The sequence below is a fragment of the Notamacropus eugenii genome, chromosome 1 (assembly GCF_028372415.1).
Source record: "Notamacropus eugenii isolate mMacEug1 chromosome 1, mMacEug1.pri_v2, whole genome shotgun sequence".
Lineage (NCBI taxonomy): Eukaryota > Metazoa > Chordata > Mammalia > Diprotodontia > Macropodidae > Notamacropus > Notamacropus eugenii.
The window spans coordinates 615,560,907-615,582,028 of record NC_092872.1 but is presented as its reverse complement, the minus strand read 5'-3'; the positions used below and the strand labels follow the sequence as shown (position 1 = coordinate 615,582,028).

General features: G+C 38.2%; 1 long non-coding RNA gene across 1 annotated transcript in view; it reads left to right on the top strand.

The window, feature by feature from the left end:
• The window catches only part of LOC140520763 (uncharacterized), a 46,185-nt gene that overhangs the window by 13,212 nt on the left and 11,851 nt on the right, over positions 1 to 21,122 (top strand). Inside the window, exon 2 of the long non-coding RNA XR_011972632.1 lies at positions 9,208 to 9,831. This is a non-coding gene — a long non-coding RNA (uncharacterized lncRNA). The remainder of the gene's footprint in view (positions 1 to 9,207; positions 9,832 to 21,122) is intronic.

Here is a 21,122-nt window from a genome sequence, read left to right as displayed (position 1 = left end):
CCAGACAGCCTGTTAGATGTGTCTGGAATGAGTAATGGAGTGCGGGTGGTGTACTTTAGTTCTGCAAGCACTTATTTTGGGGGAATATCATAGGAAACCTGTGGAGGACACACTGATCCTTTCTTGAATCCCCATGATTTATTGGAAACCTAGAGTTGAAATCGACCTCAGAGATTATCAAGTCCAATTAGAATCTCTTTTCCAACAAGCCTGACATTTGGTCATCTACCCTTTATTTGGACATTTCTGGTGAAGGGAGTCAGTGCCTTTGAAGGCAGCCATTTCCTTTGTAGGATAATTCTCATAGTCTAGGAGTTTTCTTTGTGCCTAGCCAGAATATTTCTCTCTAGAATATCAATTTAATACTCCTAGTTTTGCCCTGTAGGACTGGACAGAACAAGTCAAATAACTTTCCCAAAACAGAGCTTTTCAAAACACTTAAGACAAGAATACATTACCCTAAGTAATCTCCTCTCCAAACTAAACTTTCATAGTAACTTCAATCTTGTGACATGATTCCAACTTCAAACACTTAGTCTTGTTTCCCTCCTTTAGGGAAACAAGGTTTAGGGAAACAGCTTGTCAATGTCCTGTTAGAGGACGAGCATCTACCAGGACCCACTCCTTTTCCCTATCACATGTCAGGTCCTGAAATGTAGTCAAGCCAGGAGCTGCTATCGATTCAAGCCCAAGTCCATATTAGTTTTTTTTGGAAGCCATATCACACTATTGATTCCTATTAAATTTGCAGGTGTCTAAAAACTCCAGATCATTTTTCACTTGAACTATTGTTCAGCTATGCTTCCCTGTGCCTACACGTCTATAGTTGGTCTTTTTAAACTTCTGTATAGTTTGTTTTTCATCATATAACTTCCTGATTTTTTTCCAATTAAGTTTAATCTTATCATATTTGGCCCTTCATTTTAGCCTAGGACAGAATCATGCATTTCTATAGTGCTTCTTATGTGTCAGGCACTATGCTAGGATCTTTACTAATATATCATTTGATACTCAGAACACTTCTATTACTTTTCCCATTTTACAATTAAGGAAACTGAGGCAAACAGTTCAAGTGACTTGCCCAGAGTAACACATCTAGTAAGTATCTAAGCTGGGATTTGAACTCAGGTCTTCCTGACTCTAGGCCAAGTGCTATCTACAGCAGCATCTAGTGGCTCCATTGTTTAGGGCTGCATTTAACCAGTTCTGTCTGTTTGTACTATATCTTTTCATATTGCAAACAAGGATGTAGTGAGAAATTTTGCCAAAGGCTTTGCTGAAAATCAGGTATGCTATTTCAATGGTATTTTCCTCATTTATCTGTCTAATGATTCTGTCCAAAACCAAAATTACTTTATTTTTCCTTTGAATTTAGGTTTGTAAGAGGTAGTTACCCATTTCCCTGTATACTCACAAGCCACCTTATATTAATTTTGCCAGCAATTCCAGTCAAGCTCATAAACCTATAGTTTTAAGAATATTTTTGAAAATTGGGTCATTCATCATCCAGCAGGGCTATAGAGCCTCTCCCATCCTCTATGCTTTTTCAGAAATCATGTGCTTAGCGATTATATCCATAAATTATTTCTGTATTCAGGAGATGAAATTAGGAGGAAAGTTTTCATACAACTCTGGTAATCTGAACTTTTTTGAATAATCTCTTACTATCTACTCACTAACCTTGGGTTTCAATCCAGGTCAATCTTTTTTTGGAAAGGGTTTCAATGCTCTCAATTTTTTTTGCTTGTATTTCCCACTTTGAAGATTGTTCTTTTCAGCAGACAATAGAAAACAGTAAGAGTTGAATAGTTCTACTTCTTCCCATTGCCCATTATCCTTGCCCCATCCATCTTGAGTAGTGATTCAATTCTTACTTTGATTTTGTTTTTTATCTCCAACAAAGCATTTTTAAAACAGGAAAAACTGGAAAAACTGGAAAAATATTAATTGCTCATTGGTCGATTGAGAAAATATGATAAAGATGACAATTCTACCTAAACTAATTTACTTATTCAGTGCCATACGAGTCAAACTACCAAAAATTATTTTATAGAGTTAGAAAAAATAATGACAAAATTCATCTGGAAAAATCAAATGTCAAGAGTATCAAAGAAATTAACAAAAACAAATGTGAAGGAAGATAGCCTACCTGTACCAGATCTTGCACTCAAAATTATAAAGCAATAATCATCAAAACCATCTAGTACTGGCTAGGAAATAGAACAGTGGATCAGCAGAACATATACAGTGAATTACCATAGTGAACTAATATTTGATTAACCCAAACATTCCAGCTTTTGGGACAAGAATACACTATTTGACAGGAAGTGCTGGGATAACCAGAAAACAGTATGACAGAAGCTAGGTATAGGTTACAATTTCTAGAATAAGGTCAAAATGCATGCATGATTTAGACGTAAAGGGTGATATCATAAACAAATTAAGAAAGCAAAGAATAATTTGTCTGTCAGATCTATGGAGAAAAGGACAATTTATGACTAAGCAAGAGATAGAGAGCACTATCAGAAGTAAAATGGATAATTTTGATTATATTGAATTAAAAAACTATTTCCACAAACAAAACCAATGCAACCAAGATTAGAAGGAAAGCAAAAAGCCAGGAAACAATTTTTAAAGCAAGCATCTCTGGCAACAGTCTCATTTCTCAAATATGTATAGAGCTGAGTCAAATTTATGAGAATACAAGTCATTCCCCAATTGATAAATGGTTAAAGGACATGAACAATTTTCAGATAAAGAAATCAAAGCTATTTGTAGTCATAGAAATACTCTGAATGGCTACCGATTAGAGAAATGTACGTTAAAATAACTCTGAGGTAGCACTTCACACCTATCAGATTGGCTAATATGATAGAAAAGGAAAATGATAAATGTTGGAGGGGATGTGGGAAAATTGAGACACTGATCCACTGTTGGTAGAGTTATGAACTGATCCAATCATTCTGGAAAGTAATTTGTAACTATGCCCAAAGGGTTTCAAAACTGTGTATATCCATTGGTGGTCTGTATTTCAAAGAAATAAAAAAAAAAAAAGGAAAAGACTTATTTGTGAAAAAGTATTTATAGTGGCTCTTTTTGTGGTGATATTGAATTGAAAATTAAGAGAATGGCCATCAATTGGGGAATGTCTAAGCAAATTGTGGTAAATAAATGCAATGGAATACTATTGAGCTATAGGAAATGACAAGCAGGCTGATTTCAGAAAATCCTGGAAAGACTTACATGCACTAATGCAAAGTGAGATGAGCAAAAACTAGGAGAACATTATACACAATAATTGCAACATTGTATGATGACTAACTGTGAATGACTTAGCTCTTCTCAGCAATACAATGATCTCAGACAATCCCGTCATGAAAAATGCTATCCACATCCTAAGAAAAATCTGATGGAGTCTGAATAGAGATCAAAGCATACTATTTTTCACTTTTTCCCATTTTTTTCTCTTTCGGGCTGCTTTTTCTTTTACAACATGACTAATATGCAAATATGTTTTACATGATTGTACATATAAAACCTATATAATTTCCATTATAAAAGGGAGGGGAGGGAAGGAGGGAGAAAATGATGAACTCAAAATCCTAAAAACTGAATATTAAAAACTGTCTTTACATGTAGTTGGGAAAAATAAATATAAAAAATACAGCCTCTGTTTTACAATTTACAAAATACAGCTTTCTATTCTACAATCAACATCAACTCAGTCTGATATTTATCATTTCAGACTATTCCACTCTTTGGTATTCATTCTTATCACCTGTCCTTTCTCTATTTCCCATAAATGTCTTTTAAAAATACAAGCCTATTGTTTAATTTTCTGTGTGGACACATTGATCTTTTTAGACATCCCTCCCTATTCTTCCATATCATAATCATTGGTGTTTGCGTGGTCAGAATTTTGTTCCTGGAAACATCCCATCCTAGGGAGTCAACTTCCCCTATAGAATTTGAGTATTTGATCTTACATAGCTTTCCTCTGAACTCTATGAAAGTGAATTTTCCTAATTTTCCTAATTTTCCTAAATATGGGCTCAACATCCACCAATACTCAGTTTTTACCATCTAATCTATTGGAACTCTAAGATGATATGCTGTAAGGGCCAGAAAAGTAGGATATTTTGCTGTTTTTGGTTTAGTATAATCAAGTACTTCTGATTGAATCTTGCCTTTATCAACCAAGAGTCTTTACTAGGAGTAAAGTATAGAAACAACAGTTTCTTTAACTAGAAACAGTATATGTATTTGTATTGTTAATGTGATTAAAGATTTTTCCCACCCATTAATGGGTCTGCCCATAAGGGGAGTTTGATTAGGGAGGATTTGTAGGAAGACCTTTGTTGATGAGACATTGGTTCTCAAGGGTTGGAATGTTCTCTGGCTCTAAAAAAGGTATAAATACTCTGAGGGTCAGATTTTATTTGGGGGCTTAGTTTTTGGAAGACATTTTTGTGCCAGATGAGACTCTGGGAAACTGCTAAGGAGACCCTTGGCTTTGAAAACCCAGATATTGGTGCTTCCCTCTCTAGCAACTATGGTCAGATAGTTGGACCTGTCTGTTGATTTGTGGTATATATATTGCTTATGTAAGACAGTTTGAAAGTGCTGTCTGTTGATTTCCCAAACTAAGTGAATGATATATATTATATATATATGTATATGTATATATGTTTTTTGTTAACCCTTCAAAAGTTGCTTTTCCTTTTATAAATGCAGATCTAAGAACCTGTGATAGCAGCTCCTTGCCCCATATATTTCAGGGTGCTTACTGTTACTTGTGCCCATCCTTTGATGCAACTTGTTGATTATCTTTTTTTAAAATTTATTTATTTTAAGTTTTCAACCTTCATTTCCACAAAATTTTGAGTTCTAAATTTTCTCCCCATCTCTCCCCTCCCCCTTCAAGACACCAAGCATTCTGATTACCCCTTCCATCAATCTGCCCTCCCTTCTAACATCCCTCCCTTCCCTTATCCCCATCTTTTCTTTTGTCCTGTAGGGCAAGATAAATTTCTATACTCCATTACCTGTATTTCTTATTTCCCAGTTGTATGCAAGAACAATACTCAACAGTTGTTCCTAAAACTTTTGAGTTCCAACTTCTTTTTCTTCCTCCCTCCCCACCCATCCCCACTGAGAAGGTAAGCAATAATATATGCTATTTATGTGTAGTTTTGCAAATGACTTCCATAAGTCATGTGTAAGACTAACTGTATTTCCCTCCATCCTATCCTACCCCTCACTTCTTCTATTCTCTCTTTTGACCTTGTCTCTCCCCAAAAGTGTTTACTTATAATTGCTCCCTCCTCCCATTTGCCCTCCCTTCCATCATCCTCCCCCACTCTGCTTATGCCCTTCTCCCCTACTTTCCTGTGTTGTAAGATAGGTTTTCATACCAAATTGAGTGTCCATGTTATTCCTTCCTTGAGCCAAATGTGATGAGAGTAAGCTTCACTTTTTCCCTCTCACCTCCTCCTTTTTCCCTCCATTGAAAAGGTTTTTTCTTGACTCTTTTATGAGAGATAATTTGCCCCATTCCATTTCTTCCTTTCTCCTCCCAATATATTCCTCTCTCACCCCTTAATTTTATTTTTTTAGATATGATCCCTTCCTATTCAACTCACCCTGTGCTCTCTCTCTCTCTCTCTCTCTCTCTCTCTCTCTCTCTCTATATATATATATATATATATATATATATATATATATATATACATATATGTAGTGTGTATGTGGGTGCATGTGTGTGTGTGTGTGTGTGTGTGTGTGTGTGTGTGTGTGTGTAATCCCACCAACTACCCAGATACTGAGAAAAGTTTCAAGAGTTACAAATATTATCTTTCCATGTAGGAATGTTAACAGTTCAACTTCAGTAAGTCCCTTATGATTTCTTTCCTGTTTACTTTTCATGCTTCTCTTCATTCCTGTGTTTGAAAGTCAAATATCAGGGCAGCTTTCCTTGAAAATTTCATGAAAGATGATGTCTAGGCTCTTTTTTTGATCATGGTTTTCAGGTAGTCCCATAATTTTTAAATTGTCTCTCCTGGATCTATTTTCCAGGTCAGTTGTTTTTCCAATGAAGTATTTCACATTATCTTCCATTTTTTCATTCTTTTGGTTTTGTTTTGTGATTTCTTGGTTTCTCATCAAGTCATTAGCCTCCAACTGTTCCATTCTGATTTTGAAAGAACTATTTTCTTCAGTGAGCTTTTGAACCTCCTTTTCCATTAGGTTAATTCTGCTTTTGAAAGCATTCTTCTCCTCATTGACTTTTTGAACCTCTTTTGCCAATTGAGCTAGCCTATTTTTCAAGGTGTTATTTTCTTTAGCATTTCCTTGAATCTCCTTTAGCAAGCTGTTGGCTTGTTTTTCATGATTTTCTTGCATCTCTCTCATTTCTCTTCCCAACTTTTCCTTCACCTCTCTTACTTGATTTTCAAAATCCTTTTTGAGGTCTTCCATGGACTGACACCATTGAATGTTTATTTTGGATGTTTGGGATACAGAAGCCTATGTCTTTCGCTGGTGGTAAACATTGTCTTCCTCATCCAAAAGGATGGGAGAAGATACCTGTTCACCAAGAAAATAACCCTCTATGGTCTTATTTTTTTCCCTTTTTTGGGCACTTTCCCAACCAGTTACTTGACTTTTGGGTTCTTTGTGAAGAGTAGGGTATACTCTGGGGACCTATAAGAACTCAGTGCCTCCAAGATGGCACAATCAAGCCTGCACACTGATCTGGGAGCAACCAGGAACTTTTGTGCCCAGAATCTGTGAATGGTAGAATTTCCTCTCTACAACAGCCTCACCTCCAGTTCCGCCATGCCAGCTCTCAGGGTTGAGGTTCAGATCAGCCATTCAATTCCCCCAGGGGCTTTACAAGGAGGCCTCCAACAATGGATGTCAGCTGCTGCCCGCTGAGGCCTCTGCCACTGTTGCCTGGGGCTGGAGCTATGGGGGGGGTGGGGGGGGGGACAGGGGACCCTGCTCCCTTCTCGGCCAGCTGAAAACACCCTCTCACTGACTTTTGGCTCCTGTGGGTTGAGGGATCTGTGAATCACCTCTGCTGCTGCTGGGGATTCTGCCCCTGGGATCTGCTCCAGTTTTCCTCCCTGCACAGTGTGTCAAGGCTGGGCTGGGCTCTGCTCTGCTTCTGGCACAACAGACTTTTCCCTTTGGCCTTCCAGGTTACCTTGGGCTGGAAGTCTCTTCCACTCCATTTTTCTGTGACTTCTGCTGCTCTAGAATTTGTTGAGAGTTATTCTTTATAGGTATTTTATGGTCTGTGGGGGGAGAGCTAGAGTATATGCTTCTTTCTACTCTGCCATCTTGGCTTCTCATTATCTTTTTCTTGAGTTTGCTCATACCTGCTCTGATATCCTAGAATATTCATCCTCCTTCTCTCCCTTCCTTCCTTCCTTCCTTCCTTCCTTCCTTCCTTCTTCAAAAACCAGGTTGCAAATTAACTTCTCTCTCAAGCCTTCCTTATCTGTCTTTTATTCACTGATCCAGTCAAGGAGATTTTTTCCTTGGTCTAGTAGTGTTTAGAGGCAGTACAATAGGACACAATGATTATATCTTACTTTGTCTTACTCCCCAGTTCTTGTACATATCCATGTCACATTTCGCCAAAGAGAATGTACTATTAGCTCCTCTCAGGCCAGGTTTATATTTTCTATATCTTTTGTGCTCCATGTAGTCCTTGTCACATAATATGTACTTAAAAATGTATAATGTTCAAATTAAATATATTGATCAATATTGTTTCCGTGGAAACAATACTACCACATTATCCTCTCTTCAGAGAGGTTATTAACTATGGCTATAGAATATTGCTTATGCTTTTAGACATAGTTGTCATGTTACTCAGTTTTGTGTGCATACTTTTCTTTGTTAAAAGGATCTGTAGAAGGATATTTATTGGGAAGTCATAGTGGGAGTAGAAAAAGCATTAAAAACATTTAAAAAGTAAAAATAAAGAAATTCATAATGAATGAGTCAATGGAAAAAATAGAAAGCAGAAGCAGATTAAATGAAATGCCTTTTCAAGTTGGTCATGTGATTGAGAATCTTCTTTATCTCTAAGGTTAAAAGGTTCAATTAGATAATTACTAAAATTTCTTCCATCTCTTCACATCTATTACTTCTTTTAAGATTTTAGTCAGGATCTGCCATCCATTAATAAAAACATCTCTTAACAGAATAGAGACTGTTAAAGTGTACTTTGGATTCTATTTTTCTTATTAATTTCCATTATGAAATCAGATTGTGTTCCATGGGAAAGAAAAGAAAAGAAAAACCATGCTCTTGTACATAATCAGAATATGCTTAAGAAGGAAGAAAAAAAATCAGAATATTAGGGATATTTGTGCCAGAATATTAGAAATAACGCCAGAATACTAGTAATATAACTCTTCACATCTTCAGAAGTCAGCTGTAGAGATAATTTCACCTATACAGAGCACTAGAGAGAGCTAGGAAGAAAGCAAAGAAGTCTTCTGCACAGCTGAAACAGTCATCTATAACATCTCTGCACTTTATTCATAAAAGAAGGAAACATGGGATGGAAAACATCTTGGATTTTAAGTTAAAAAAATGTAGGTTTGAGTACCAACTCTGTCACTTAGTGCAGAAAACAGGCAAATCAATTCTCTGTCCCTCAATTTCCTCATTTGTCAATGGGACTGGTAAACATTCCTTCCTTTTCCTCCTCTTCCTCTCCACTAACGTCTTACTCCAACACCACATTGTGTGCAGAAATGATCTTAGACCTCTCAAAGTCTATGCCAGAAAAATGCAAGCTCCACCAGGTCCTGTCAAGCTCAAAGGGTTTTCAACACAAATTTAGTAACAAACTGTGTGCCTGTTTGAGGACTAGGCTACTTAAATTAAATCAAGAAAGACTCATTGACAAAATGTTAGCTCACCATTTGGTGATTTTTTTAAACCATGCTTTACTATGGTAATGGTATCTGTGGGAGGGGATCCTCATACCAGTGAAACCACTGAGTGTTTAGGTTTCAAAGTCTTTCTTCACTATATACCTCAAAGGCCTACTATGAAGATTAAAGGACTCCATGCCCAGAGTCTGTGAACAGCAAGGTACCATATAAATTTATTACTATTTCAGGAAAGTCCCTCAGACTTTCACTTGGTTCTTATTTATTCTTATTTTATATATTACTTTGACAGGTATTGTTCCCTGGTCTCTAAAAGGAAATTAGAAGAAACAATTGATAGAATTCAAAGCTGGAAAAGACCTTCCCAATAACTTGGCTCGACCCCACCCTCCCACCTCTTTTTTTTACATGGAGAAGCAAGAAATTCTCAGCCAAGCCAGAAGCTACAGGAATGAGTAGAAGAAAGCTTTGTCCAGAGAAAATGCAGGATAAGTACAAGGATTCTGGGACTAAGTGTTCTGGACACAGAAGAGGAATTCTTTTTGACAGTGCCTTGTTTATGGACCAAGTAGTGACCAAGCAAAAAAGCAACCAGAGACAGAGCCATGGTGTACAAAAGGAAACTCAAATTTGGCTTTCCCTTCATACCATGAGCTGTATGGAGTATGCAGATCCAGAAGAAGAAAGCAGGCTCCTTTTTTGACCATAACTTCTTCTCCCTTTAGTGGAGAGAACTCAAACAAGATGGTACTCTACGTCTGAAGGACTGATCAGGTTTGATGAGAAAGTCAGGCTTATTGTGTTACTTGGATATCAAGAAAACTTGAATGTTTTCCTCTTCAAGACAAGCTTCAGTCCTTGGGCAGTATTAAGAGACTGTACAGGTCAATCAATAGTACAAGTAGAGGCCAAATAGGTAGGGAAGGAGAGTCATTTTGACTTTATAAGCTTATGTGTGAATCTACATATTCTGTTGAGTGATATAAAGCCTGTTCTATGCTTGAGGGCTTGAAGGAAAACTGAGTGTCCTTTTCTTCCTTCCTTCCTTCCTTCCTTCCTTCCTTCCTTCCTTCCTTCCTTCCTTCCTTCCTTCCTTCCTTCCTTTCTTCCTTCCTTCCTTCCTTTCTTCCTTTCCTTCTTTCCTTCCTTCCTTCCTTTCTTCCTTTCCTTCTTTCCTTCTTTCTTTTTTTCTCTTTCCTTCCTTCCTTCCTTCCTTTCCTTCTTTCTTTCTTTCTCTTTCCTTCCTTCCTTCCTTCCTTCCTTCCTTCCTTCCTTCCTTCCTTCCTTCCTTCCTTTCCTCCCTCCTTCCCTCCTTCCTTCCTTCCTTCCTTCCTTCCTTCCTTCCTTCCTTCCTTCCTTCCTTCCTTCCTTCCTTCCTTCCTTTCTTTCTTTCTTTCTTTCTTTCTTTCTTTCTTTCTTTCTTTCTTTCTTTCTTTCTTTCTTTCTTTCTTTCTTTCTTTCTCTCTCTCTCTCTCTCTCTCTCTCTCTCTCTTTCTTTCTTTCTTTCTTTCTTTCTTTCTTTCTTTCTTTCTTTCTTTCTTTTTTGTAGTGGTGACCTAGAAACTAGTCAAATTTAGCTAGGGAAATTTCCTAGGGAAATTCATGGATTGTAGCTTGAGTCAATGAACATGATTTTTAGAAGTCTTCCAGTTTGAAGTCCATTCAAAGAAACACATAGATGCAGCTTTGAGGTATGAATTACATTCATTAGGAAGCCAAAAAAGAATGTGATAGACAAATAAGAAGCCTGAGGTGGGAATGAAGAGACATAGGTTCAATTCTAGCCCTTCCCCACGCTAAGTATGTAACTTAGACAACTCCCATCCCATCCCTTCTCAGGACTTTTATAAAATGTCAGAGTTGAAATAGATGATCTGTGGTGATCATCATGAGATCCCTTGGAGTTCTTAAATCTCATTTCCTAGGATTTAAGTTCCTTGAGGGCAGGTTCTATGTCATAATTGATCTTAAATTCCTAGTACCTAATACACTGCTTTGCACAGAACAGATGCTTAATAAATATTTAATTGAACTTAAGGAGATGCCAAAAAGCAAACAGTACAAATTCAATACTTAATTACATTTCGGCCAATGTTTTTTGACTTCAAAAACTTGGAAAAAACCTTGGCTTAGAGGATAGGGCTCTACTTTGGGGGAAGAGTGGGGAGCATGTGGGTACCTAAGCAGTTTTCAAAAACACAGCATGAACTCCAAGCAAAATCTCAGTTTTACAATGTGGGACATGGAACAGCTTGAAGCCAGCAAAGATGAATTGTATTGCCTTCCAAGAGAAAGCACAGTGAGACCTGGTGGGGATAAATGGAGGTTCTGTGCTCAGAGAGAGAGATGATGATGAATGAGGAGGAGGGTTTTTTTTTCCCTGGAGTGTGCCATGGTGAAAATGATGCCTTTAGTTGTACACGTGTCTTCTGATCTTTGCAGCATTTTCTGTGGTATGAATTTATCTCCTACAACTCTGGTACTCCCAGTGTCAGGGTACCCAATACCCTGGGGATCTAACCCTCCTTTCTGATCCCTTATGGTTGGGGGAAGTGCAGTGTGCTTAGAAGTAACTATAGAATCTTCTTTCAGATTAGGAAACTGGGTAAGTGACCTGTCCAAGTTCACCTAGCTAGTTGGGAACGAGGACAGCTCAACATGATGTTCATTGTCCTCTAGCATACTTCTATAGTGAATGTACAATGTAATAATCCAGAGAGGAGGAATTTATTTTGACTGTGTGTGTGTGTATGTTTCTGGCTTCCTTTCCTATTTTTCACGTATTGTATGTTTTATTTTACTTGATAATTTGTCAAATCTGTTGCCTTGAAAGGTTCATATTTTTTTTGTCTACAGGTACTCAGGAACTATCAGTTCCTAAAAGGTATGCCTTCAAAGCAATCTCTGACAGGTCCTTCCAAACTGGGAAGCCCTGACGTATAGGTCAAAGGAAATCAATGCCAGAAAGCCTGCCAGAAAAGGGTGATATTCTTTAGCTATAAGAATCTCTCACTCTCTGTCTGTCTGTCTGTCTCTCTCACTATGTGTGTGTAGGGACAGAGACGGAGACAGAAAGACACGGAGAGAGAGAGAGAGAGAGAGAGAGAGAGAGAGAGAGAGAGAGAGAGAGAGAGAGAGAGAGAGAGACAGAGACAGAGAGACAGAGAGAGACAGAGAGAGACAGAGACAGAGACAGACAGAGAGAGACAGAGACAGAGACAGAGACAGAGACAGAGACAGAGAGAGACAGAGACAGAGAGACAGCATATCAACCATATCAAGGATACTTGAAGAATGATTTTAAAAAAATATTTTGATAACTATTTTTTCAGTATAATTGATATCCTTTGTAATCCCATGTATTTTATTTTTGGCATTTAACAATGTGATTCTATGAAGGAGTCTATAGGCTTTAACCACACTTCTAAAGGACTCCGTAACGCACAAAGGGGTTAAGAACCACTATGCTAAGAGTATTTGAACTTTATTCTATTTATAGCCATCAAAAGCATGGAAAAAAACCCCAAAGTTTTTGTTTATCTGGAAAAAAATATTTTTTTAAAAAGTGTTTAAACTTTCTGAAGAATATTAATAGATAATTCTAACACAAAGCAATTAAGAAACATTTTACTTGGTACACACTATAATAAGACCTAGCACTTATATAGGCTGCTTTAAGGTTTACAAAGCACTCTATATATGCTATCTCCTTTGATCCTTACCCCACCTCTATGAGGTAGTTACTATCAGTATTCCAATTTTACATATTAGGAAACTGAGGCTGAGATAGATTAAATGACTTGCCCAGGGTCACACAGTTAATAAGTGTCTAAGGATAGATTTGAACTCAAGGTATTTTTGGCTCCAGAAACCAGTGCTCTAGTCACTATACCACTTAGCTGCCAATAGGAGGAAATATTTAGATCGGAAGGGACGTTTTATTTTATAGATAAAGAGCTAAAGCCCAGAGAGTCAAAGTAACTAGACTAAAGTTACAAAGACAGAAGGGAGAAAGTCAGGATTTGAACTCAGGACCTCTAACTCCAAATCATCATCATCATATCTTTTTTCTTCTTTCTGTCATCCAGGAAGGTGTTAATGATGGTGTTTAAGATAGTGGGAGTAGGAAGGAAGAAAGTGGGTGGGAGATATGTTCTCTAGATGCAATCCACAGTTATTTGAATTTAAGAGGTGAAGAAGAGGGAAGAATTAAATATAATATGAAAGTTTTGAAAATGGAAGATCAGACGAATGGTGATGCCACCGACAGAAAGAGCCAAGTCACAAGGAATAGTCAAGTTAGTGGGGGAGATAAAAACCTCAGGTTTTGACCCTGTAGATGATGATATAAGTATGGAGCTCAGAAAATACATTAAGTCAATTTAATGATGATGGTCAGGACTGGTGAGAGAGATTTGGGAGTCATCCATGGAGGCAGTTGCTTTGAAGTCAAAGGAAAGGATGAGAAGGAAAGAGTGTATAGAGACAACAAGCATCACTATTAGCACCTGGCTGGCTTTTTGAATATGTGGAGGAGGAAGAGGAAGTCACTCATGTGGTATGACTTGAGGGGTGACAGAAAGGCTCCTCCTAGCTCCCCTCTCCCCTATAGCATCTCAAATCATTATTAGGGAGTCATTTCTTTGGGTTCCTTTTCCTGCTTAAAAGCAAATATTCTTGGGGAGGTAGTAATGGGGAATTATATGACTGTATTTGTAGTTAGGAAAGGGAATGAGCAAGGAGGAGGAGATGGGCAGGGTGCTCCAGTTGGAGGAGAGCATGCTGAAGATGAGATGTGTCAAAAGCAAAATTTGCTCACTTCCATTTTGTCGTTCGCTTGCTCCCATTGGCCGCTAGGGATAATCGAAAATGAGAATGACCTTAAGGGCTTAATAAGGTCATCATTACTCATAAAGATTAGGTATAATTGTGAGTGTTCAATACAAAATGAAGGTGAGAAGTTGTTTAATTGTGTAGAACAACCAAATTTGGAAACTTGAAATCAGGAGCTGGAGTTACATTTGTAAAAACAAGAAGGCTGAAGTGCTATTTACTCAACATCTTTCAAAAAATAACTTTTGCCATCTCCTTAAACAGTATCTTTAAGTCAGAAGAGTAGGAGTATGTAATAGCCTGGGATAGCAAATAGGACATTTTCTATCCCAGTAATTAAAATGTTAACAAATAGGAATGAACACACTGGTTTTGAAATGTTTTAACTTTTTTTTTTAGCTTTAGCTAGATGGTCCTTGAATATAACACCATTCCTCAGCAGAAATGTCACCAACATTGAAGTGGAAGCAAACTGCCCTCTGGTTTTATCAGTTCTCCACTTAGGGAATTAAAAAAAAAACTTTAAAAGTATTTTATTGGAGGCTGCTAGGTGGTGCTGAGGAGAGAGCACCACCATAGAGTCAGCAGGATCTGCATCTAAATCTGGCCTCAGGCACTTTCTGTGACCCTGGGCAAGTCACTTAACCCCAACTGGCTCCCCAAACAAAGGCAAAACAGAAACAAAAGATAAAAACAACAAAACGTTTTATTGATGCACTTTTTCCTATCTGTCATTGACCACCAACTCCTCTTTCACTTTTCCCAAATAAACAATCATCTCTTGACAAGCATAATGATAATGATGACATTCATATCACACTTAGAAGTGTACAAAGCTCTTTATATGTATAAACTCATTTGATCCATAGAATAATCCTATGAAGTTGATACTATTATTTTTAAAATAGTATTTTTTCTTTCCCAGTAACATGTAAAGACAATTTTTAACATTAATTTAAAAAAAATTTTGAGTTCCAAATTTTTTCCCTGTCATCACCCCCCCCCCCCCAATACAGTAAGCAATTTGATATAGGTTATATATGTGCAATCATGTGAAATGTGTTTTCATATTAGTCATGTTGCAAAAGAAAAAAACAGACAAAAGAAAAAATACACAGAAAAAGTATAAATAGTATGCTTTGATCTGCATTCAGACTCCATCCATTCTTTCTCTGGATATGGATTGCATTTTCCATCATGAGTCCTTGGTAGACATTATCATTATCCTCATTTTGTAGTTAAGGAAAGTAAGGCACAGAGAGATTAGGTGACTTGCTTATAGTCACAGCTAGTAAGTGTCTGAGGCAGAAATTGAACTTGGGTCTTCCTGATTTCAAGTCCTATACTCCATCTACTGAATAATATACATAATTAAGTAAGAAAAAGATTAAGATATTGTCTATATAGTAGAATGTATATATAGTTCTACAGCAATAGTCCATCACTTCACCGAAATATATGAGAAAACACTCTGTGGTGTGGAATATTCCCTCCACAGTGAGTTTTTAATCACTAACTTCCAAATAACCTTACCATATTTACTATTGATATGTTTAAGCTTTATAGGAATGTCAGCAATAATAACTGATGACATTAAAGCTGTATTATCAATAAGGATTTTATAGTCAATCCATATTAACACTTCCCCCGTTGCTTTCTCTTGCTCTACTACTTGCTAGGACTGCTGCCAAATTCTCTTCTCACTGAATACCACTCAATAACCTAAATCAGTCATTATGGTCAAAGTATCCCTTGTTTTCCTAAGATGTCATCAGTTCCCTGTCTGATTTAATGCCCCCTGTCTGTCTGGCCTACCCCTGACATCGAGGCCATTGTTCTATAGGTCTCATCCTACTTGGCAGAGTCAATACCAAATCTCATCAACAGATGCCAGCATCTTCTCTGTCACTTTGTATGTCTCCCTTTCCTCCTATTCTTTCTCATTCTTGCTGCTTCACTTCTCTTATTATGGGAACATCCTGGTGAACCCACATTTGTCCTCTCATGCCTCTGAATGATGGTGGAGAAAGATTCATATGACTCAAAAAAAAAACAAAACACGTGGATCTGGAGTCAGAGCACCCTAAGTTCATATCTCATCTTTGAACACTTACTACCTGTATGACTTTGGGTTGGTCATTTAACCTCTCTGGGCCTGTTTCCTCATCTGTACTGCATGATCTTTGAAATCCTTTCAGCTCTCCGTCTATGATCTTATGACCATAGATAAGATCAGATGACAGTATTCATGGCTGTTCTTTGCTTATCTTCTTAACTCACCTTATCCTCCTATAGGAAATGCTAATCATCATGTATCTACATCTAGTTAAATTCATCCAGTCAACAAAGACATTTTGGTGGGCTAATAGGCACATTACATTGTGCTAAGTGCTATAAGGACTACAAAGCCACAGGAGTCACTATGAAGTCATGAGACTGGTTGGCAATTTCTGAGCATCCCGGGGCTCATACTTCCAAATTGCTACTGTTTTTTAGAGTAGTTGCCTTGAGGGGCTGAAACACTTACTATTGAGAAGCTGCCATGTCGCAAAACCTTTATGAATTTTCTCTAAGGAGGTTCTCAAAGATGGGCACAATATAGAATCATTATCACTTTTTACCCTAAAACTGTATTCCACAGATTGAACACTAATCTGATTCATGGGTATTGGCTCCAAGTGTCTTTTGGCTGTTTCCAAAAATCAAATCTACCTTCAGAGGATATAGATATGTCATTAGTAGGAATGTTTTAAACTTCCAGAATTAGAGCATTGGAGTTGAAAGAAACCCAAGAAGACTCTGAGTACAATTCATACCTCAACAGAAATTCCCTCTATAACATCCCTAAAAATTGATTTCCTTAGCTTCTACTTACAAACCTTCAGTAACAAGATAAATCACTACTCTTCCAAGTAGGGATTTGCTGGTAGCAATCAACTCTGAAAAAATGTACATAAGACACACTTTTAAGTTTAATCAACATTATTAATATTTTCTCCATCACATTCATAAGCATAAATAATCAACAAAAAAATAAATCAAGCCCTGATTTTTAGAGTTTGTTCATTTCCAGGGTGTAAATACTCACTGAAAATTAAAGAATAGATTTTTGTCAAGCTGGTTCCAGTAATGCTCTGCCTCAAAGTAGCCCATCCCACTTTGGGAAAACTCTAATAGTTAGAAAGACTTTCCTTGTGTCAAGCTAAAATCTGCCTGTCTTTCTTACAACATTCCTAGTTCTGCTCTCTGGGGTGAAGTAGATGGCTAAATTCTGTAACCACAAGACAGTTCTTCAGACATTTGAATACAGTGATCCTATCTTCTGCCCATTCCACTTCTCCATCTTCTCCAGGTTAAACACCTCATGTTTTCCAAAGGTTCCCCATATGGCATGGTTTCTGATCCTTTTAACATCTTGTTACTATTCCACTGAATACACCCCAGTTTGTCAATGTTCTTCATCAAATTTGGAACCCAGAACTGATGTAGTACACTCAAGGGCTAATGTCTTCATCTCTAAGAGGTCAAATAATACATCAGCAATGCTATTCTCACTTGATGCTAGCTAAAGTGGGTGCAGCTAGGTGGTACAACGGATAAAGTATGAGGCCTAGAGTTAGGAAAACTCATCTTCCTGAGTTCAAATCCAGCCTTAGACACTTACTAGTTGTGTGACCCTGTGTAAGTTACCTAAACCTGTTTGCCTCAGTTTTCTTATCTGTAAAATGATCTGGAGAAGGAAATGGCAAACCACTCTAGTAGTTTTGCCAAGAAAACCCCAAATGGGGTCACAAAGAGTCAAGCACAACTGAAAAATGACTAAACAAAAGAAAAATGAGTGAGGATTTTAGGTCTTCACAACAACTGGAAATATAAAAATCTTGATTTCTATCTGATAGTGACTGGCTCTGTATGCTCAGACTCCCTCAGTATACAAGGGCCACTGAAACTATGATAATGACAAATATGTCAATTGTATGAAGTGCTTTCCCAAATGTAATGTTGTAACTACAAGAGACGCTAGGGAGAAAGGTTTGGGTAAGAGGGCAGAGGGTAGTGAGCCTAAGTTACTGGTGAGTTGAGACTACGTCCAGTGACTAGAGTGGGCAAGTAGACCTTATATCATGCCAGACCACTAATTCTTAAGTTCAGAGTTCATTGTAAAATACAGATGGTTCAGTCCTAGGACTTTTAATGATCTGTCTAAATAAAATAATCATGCTGTTCAAATTCTTCCTTAAAGTCTTAGGATTCTGATGGACTTCATGATTTTCCAAACTTGGCCATTCTGGTTATCCTGCATATGGGCCAACTGAGAGACAATCTGGGCACATGGAAATATTTAGTTCTAATGAATTGTTCTATATTAAAAGCAAATAAGTACTTTTTTGGAAAGACTGTATACAGTCATTGATTCTCCCTTCAACTATATATAAAAATACAATATGTATAATATATAAATAATATAAAAATAATGCAATAAGGAGAGAGGTAGAATTAGAAAGGAAGCAAATTTTAGCTCAAGATAAGGAAAAATTCTTTTTTTAAAAATTGTTTTTAATTTAACTTTTAACATTCATTTTAACAAAATTTTGGGTTCCAAATTTTCTCCTCTTTTGTCCCCTCCCCCCCCAAACATCAAGCATTTTAATTGCCCCTATCACCAATCTGCTCTCTCTTCTATCATCCCTCTCTGCCCTTGTCTCCATCTTCTCTTTTGTCCTGTAGGGCCAGATAACTTTCTATACCCCTTTACCTGTATTTCTTATCTCCTAATGGCAAGAACAGTACTCGACAGCTGTTCCTAAAACTTTGAGTTCCAACTTCTTTACCTCCCTCCCTCCCCACCCCTTCCCTTTGGAAGGCAGGCAATTCAATATAGGCCAAATCTGTGTAGTTTTGCAAGTGACTTCCATAACAGTCGTGTTGTATAAGACTAACTATATTTCCCTCAATCCTATCCTGTCCCCCATTACTTCTATTCTCTCTTTTGATCCTGTCCCTCACCATGAGTGTTGACCTCAAATTGCTCCCTCCTCCCATTGCCCTCCCTTCCATCATCCCCCCCACCCTGCTTATCCCCTTCTCCCCCAGTTTCCTGTATTGTAAGATAGGTTTTCATACCAAAATGAGTGTGCATTTTGTTCCTTCCTTTAGTGGAATGTGATGAGAGTAAGCTTCATGTTTTTCTCTCACCTCCCCTCTTTATCCCTCCACTGATAAGTCTTTTGCTTGCCTCTTTTATGAGAGATGATTTGCCCCATTCCATTTCTCCCTTTCTCCTCCCAATATATTTCTCTCTCACTGCTTGATTTCATTTTTTTAAGATATGAGCCCATCCTCTTCAGTTCCCTCTGTGCACTCTGTCTCTATGTGTGTGTGCATGTGCGTGTGAATGTGTGTGTGTGTAATCCCAGCCAGTACCCAGATACTGAAAAGTTTCAAGAGTTACAAATATTGTCTTTCCATGTAGGAATGTAAACAGTTCAACTTTAGTAAGTCTCTTATGACTTCTCTTTGCTGTTCACCTTTTCATGCTTCTCTTCATTCCTGTGTTTGAAAGTCAAATTTTCTTTTCAGCTTGGTCTTTTCATCAAGAATGCTTGAAAGTCCTCTATTTCATTGAAAGACCCATTTTTCCCCTGAAGTATTATACTCAGTTTTGCTGGGTAGGTGATTCTTGGTTTTAGTCCTAGTTCCTTTGACTTCTGGAATATCCTATTCCATGCCCTTCGATCCCTTAATGCAGAAGCTGCTAGATCTTGTGTTATCCTGATTGTATTTCCACAATACTTGAATTGTTTCTTTCTAGCTGCTTGAAATATTTTCTCCTTGACCAGGGAACTCTGGAATTTGGCCACAGTGTTCCTAGGAGTGTCTCTTTTTGGATCTCTTTCAGGAGGTGGTTGGTGGATTCTTTCAATATTTATTTTGCCCTCTGGTTCTAGAATCTCAGGGCAGTTTTCCTTGATAATTTCATGAAAGATGATGTCTAGGCTCTTTTTTTGATCAAGGCTTTCAGGTAGTCCCATAATTTTAAAATTGTCTCTCCTAGATCTATTTTCCAGGTCAGTTGTTTTTCCAATGAGATATTTCACATTATCTTCCATTTTTTCACTCTTTTGGTTTTGTTTTGTGATTTCTTGGTTTCTCATAAAGTCCTTAGCCTCCATCTGTTCCATTCTAATTTTGAAAGAACTATTTTCTTCAGTGAGCTTTTGAACCTCCTTTTCCATTTGGCTAATTCTGCTTTTGAAAGCATTCTTCTCCTCATTGGCTTTTTGAACCTCTTTTGCCAATTGAGTTAGCCTATTTTTCAAGGTGTTATTTTCTTCAGCATTTTTTTGGGTCTCCTTTAGCAGGGTGCTGACCTGCTGTTCATTCTTTGACTGCATGTCTCTCATTTCTCTTCCCAGCTTTTCCTCTACCTCTCTAACTTGATTTTCAAAATCCTTTTTGAGCTCTTCCATGGCCTGAGCCCATTGAGTGGGCTGGGATACAGAAGCCTTGACTTCTGTGTGTTTCCCTGATGGTAAGCATTGTTCTTCCTCATCAGAAAGGAAGGGAGGAAATGCCTGTTCACCAAGAAAGTAACCTTCTATAGTCTTATTTCTTTTCCCTTTTCTGGGCATTTTCCCAGCCAGTGACTTGACTTCTGAATATTCTCTTCACACCCACTTGGCCTCCAGATCCTCCCAGCCAGTGCTTGGGGTCTGAGATTCAAATGTTGTTTCCCAGCCTCAGGGATTTGGGAGGGGGCAGGGCTGCTTTTCAATGTGAGATTAAGTTCAGGTGCTCAGGTGGGGGCAGGGCTGCCTCACGGGCTCAGTTCCCTCAGGGGGTTTATGCAGAGACCTTCAACAATGGATTGGGGCTCCTGCCTGCTTGGGGAGCCCTGGTCTGCTCCTGCCTCTGCTGCTGCCTCCAGAGGGGGCCTGAGTTATGGAGGCACCCCACTCCCCTCTCGACCTGCCAAAGAGACCCTCTTACTGACCCCTGTCACCTGTGGGTGGAGGGACCCGTGTGGCTGCTGGAGATTCTGTCCCTGAAGCCTGCTCAGATCTGCTCCTCTCGGTGCTGCGGGCAAGGCAGAGCTGGGCTTGGCTCCCAGTCCAGGGCGCGACGGACCTTTTGTGAGAGGTTTTCAGGGCTCTCTTGAACAGAAATCTCGTCCTCTCTGTTGTTCTGTGGCCTCTGCTGCTCCAGAATTCACCGGGAGTTCTTTTTTACAGATGTTCTATGGGCTGTGGGTTCGGAGCTATGTGTATGTGTGTCTTTCTACTCCGCCATCTTGGCTCCACCCCCGAAAAATTCTTAATAATTAAAACTGTTTACAAATGGAAGAGGTTGTTGGGTAAAATACTGAGTTTCCTG